Source organism: Haliotis rubra, unplaced genomic scaffold (genome assembly GCF_003918875.1).
Source record: "Haliotis rubra isolate DU_JTF1 unplaced genomic scaffold, ASM391887v1 Scf293, whole genome shotgun sequence".
Classification (NCBI taxonomy): Eukaryota; Metazoa; Mollusca; class Gastropoda; order Lepetellida; family Haliotidae; genus Haliotis; species Haliotis rubra.
Genome location: NW_025766961.1, coordinates 284,264 through 288,245, shown reverse-complemented (window position 1 = coordinate 288,245; position 3,982 = coordinate 284,264). Strand labels below are relative to the sequence as shown.

The following is a 3,982-nucleotide window of genomic DNA, read 5'->3' as shown; positions in this document are numbered from 1 at the left end:
TTCTTTTGTTTTGAGGTTATCTGTGCAGCTGGGCTTCTGACAGGTGACATCCCTACCTTGGTAGCTTTAACTCTGTAGTGAGGTGTCTGTCCCCAGAAGGGCCATGGTTTGAATCCCATCACTGGATTCCAAAATTTATTGACACCCAGAATGTGACACCCAACACTCATATTGGCCATATAAGTCAAGTTCCTGAACATGAACTCAATGACATTGCTTCTGTTTACACACATTACTTACAGATCACACAGTTTTGAAATAGGTTGCTTGGATATCTTGGGAATATGATGCAGAGGGGCCTGTTTGGCAGAGGATGGAAGTGACCTATGTATTATATCAAGGCAACAGTGATGGTTTTGTGCATGGAGTGGTTACTTTAGCTACCAGAAATGATAATACTGGTAATCCAATGATGGAGATATAAGTTAGGGTTTGCTTAATTCCTTTGGATACATTGAATTCAAATTTGGTTTGTATTCAGGATGGTTGTTTGGAATGTTCTGGAATTATAGTGTTTACTATAATAAGATGGAATTTGGTACATATCCTAAAGGTAAGGTACTGAATTCAAGCTTTTGTTCAACCTGTAGAGAATTGGAATGGTCATTTTTATTTTAAAGGTAGTTTTGCATCTTTGTGTTGAGAACTACGTCCCTGTTCTAGTGGATAGATCGTCAGTGGTAGAAGGTCAGCAGTTCAATCCCCAAGTCATGTCTCACCAGAAGACATAAAAAGATGGTACTTTAATGAATATAATAACAATACCTTGAACAAAAAATCAGATTCATGGAAATATTTACTGGTATTTGACAATTTTCTTTTGCTTATTTTAACAGACCAAGACAAAAACACTGTATTCTCATAATTGTATAACCTGTTTTCCCCATCCCATTTGTATGCCCTGAGGAACTTGAGAATTACAACTGAAACACATATACCATAGAAAACAATAACGTTTATAAATGTAATAACAAAACCTTGACTACAAAATCAGATTCATGGAAATATTTACTGACAAAAGATCATTTCATTTTGCATATTTCAAGAAACCGAGCCTCAGATAGGTCAAATGGGCACAAAATGTTCTTTAGATTTTGACAATTATGTAAATGTTCAAATTGTTCAAGCCACATCACATGTCCATCTAGTACAGAGTGAACAGTCCCTTGATGAAGCTGAATACACTGGAGCAGCATGCTGTCTCAAATGACTGTGGCTGACTTGGTTCTTCCAGGTGGCTCACATCAATCAGGACATAGGATTCTGTTTTTACAGGCTGTACTGTAAATGGCGATGTGGGATTTCCCAAGTCTATGTCAGGGATGTCCTGCCTCAAGTTCACGGAGGAAAGTATTGCACATGGTTTTGAGGGATCTCCCAAGTCTATCTCTGGGATGTCCTGCTCCAAGTTCATGGAGGAACCATACAGTGACCGAAGGGCAGGGTTAGGGAGAGGGGTCTGGGTGATGGGTGGGGAATCAACTTCAGCAGTTGACAGCTTAGAGAGGAAGGAAAGGCAGTATAAGAAGACAGAAGATGTGTGGAAAGTGGTTAATATCTAAATAATGTGATTCTTTCTGGCCTATTACAAACACATTGTCTGATTTTATCCTAAAAGAATATGTCCAAGTTGTCTATTGCTTCAAGTCAGTCATCTTGACTTAATGTTTGCTTATATTCATTAGTATAAATCTAGTAAATGGTTTACACCTAAAGTGGCGACAAAAACTCCACATCACAACCGTTTGTTTTAATCATGGGGAAAGGTCAAGAAAACTCGAGATGACCTACTACTGGAGAGAGGACAGGATGGTCGGAGGGGCAGGCAGCAATGGTAGGACGCTGAGACTTTCTCAACTCTTCCCGAGCTGCCGATGGAAATGATGAATAAATCTATGTAAAACGTATTCAAAATTGATGACAGATTGTGAAATGGATCTATGATTATGAAATATGAATTGACATTATTTCCAACCGCCGTAAAAGGTATTTTCAACTTATTAAATCAGTCTGCTGTGTTCTTTTCATGGAAATGAGTCCACATTATCCTTATATACATGTAATATTTACGATTCGCATCAACATTTGAGGGTCTCGTGAGGATTGTTGATCGAACGCAATAGCCTAGGGCCTAGGTCAGACTTATTGATACTATGCCGAATACCAAAACCAAATTGGGCTTAAAAGACCTAAATAATGTACCTTGGTGGTAAACACTTGCAACGCTCGTGAACATGGTGCAAAGTTGGTCACAAGTGTGAATCAAACCGCAAAATGATAGCTGAGACTTGGATTTTGCAACACTGATGCTAAACAACAATGGCGTCGTTTGCAGATAACAGTCACCATGGAGATGTTCTCGCGAGATCACAACGGGTGTTCACGGGTGTGAACTGGCAACGGGGATGTGTTGCGCGAAGAACGTTATTCAGTTCACTCACTGTACATGTGTGGACACAAGGGGGAGTTCAGGTCAGTACCTGGTGACACCACCCCTAGCAGCCGTCACTGGTGGAGACCGCCATGGAAAGGATTGCACAAGTCGTCGGCTTTTGGCTTCGGGAATTCTGCAACGCGTTAGCAAGTGTCTGAGGGCGATGGTGACGTTTACACACCGTAGGAGCGGTGAACGGCAGGACATATTTCATAGCAGGAAGTGAACGATTTATCACGCGAGAGGAGAGCAGGATTAATTTTTTAGGTGTAGGAAAATTGTCAATATCTATTTTTCAAATAGAAGACACGTGCGTAATTCCACCAAATATATTTCCATTCTGTCATGTATGCAAGCCCACGAGTCTGTAAAACAAATATATCAAAGTTTAAGGTATCATTGCTGTATAAACGAAAAACGTAATACACCAACATTTAGAGTAAATTATCGAACTATCTTTGTGCCAAATTTGAATGCTTAGTGTTGTGCCGTTTTCGAGCTTTCATCCTCACCATCAAACTGTTAGTGAACGATTTAAGAACCCAGACAAGTGGTCATGGTGAACGATTTCTTTTTCTGTTTGATGAGCGATTTACGGCCAACCTAAACTCGTCATCCAATTTGCAATACAGCATTACCACTAACTATCAAGTATTCTATTCTTCAGATGTGATGTTTAAACGACGGAAATGTCACCATTTCACTGCTACTATACTGTTCTTAACATTTTCAAGACTTCAGTGGGGTGATATATCACTGTAATGACATTTACAGGGAGAAGACAATTATTATTTTTAAAATACATGTACGTTTATGTGACATAACAGGTAACCTCAAATACGTACAAAAAGATTTCAAATATGTGACAAATGAAACTGATAAAGAAATTGTTGTCTCTAAGGACCAGAAAAACTCAGTTCAGTATCAAAGGATGACGAATCACCATGTCCACCAAAAAGAAAAGATACACTCTTAAAAAAACGAAACTCATAAACCATTTTCAGAAGATTTTTATTGTGTTAGTTTAAGAGCAATTATTTCATGTATTTTCAATGGTAAAAAGATGAAAATTCACATGTCCATAGGTAAAGAGTTCGCTAAAACAACAGCAGCCTTTATTGTTTCTGTTTACTGAAGTAAGTACTTTGTATGGCCACCACTGGCAGCAATTACTGCTCGGCACCGTCTCGGCACAGACTGGATAAGTCGACGAAGTCCTCACTCTTCCTGCAGTGTGATGGCCAGCTGTGGAAGTGTCTGAGGCGTGTGTTGACGTAGTCGTACACGTCGATCGAATTCATCCCATAGGCGTTATATGGGTTTTAGATCTGGTGATTGGGAAGGCCATGGCAAGACATTGACGTTAGACTTGGTAGCGGACCGCGACGCGTGCTGTATGTGAAGTAGCGTTGTCATGCTAGATCAACTCCCTCTGTCGGTTCATAATCGGAAGTATGTGACGTGCAAGGACTTCGTTGGTGTACCGATTTACTGTCACATTCCCTTGAGCCACCATTAAATAGAATGCAATTAGGGGCAAACGTTAAT

At 39.9% G+C, this 3,982-nt stretch overlaps 1 long non-coding RNA gene across 1 annotated transcript; it reads right to left on the bottom strand.

Annotated features, from left to right (window-relative positions):
• Positions 1-778: 778 nt before the first annotated feature.
• Positions 779-2,355, bottom strand: LOC124282148. Its single transcript, XR_006900070.1, has 2 exons — positions 2,203-2,355; positions 779-1,868 (listed from the first exon to the last, which is right to left on the bottom strand). It is a non-coding gene; the product is annotated as an uncharacterized LOC124282148 (long non-coding RNA).
• Positions 2,356-3,982: the final 1,627 nt, after the last annotated feature.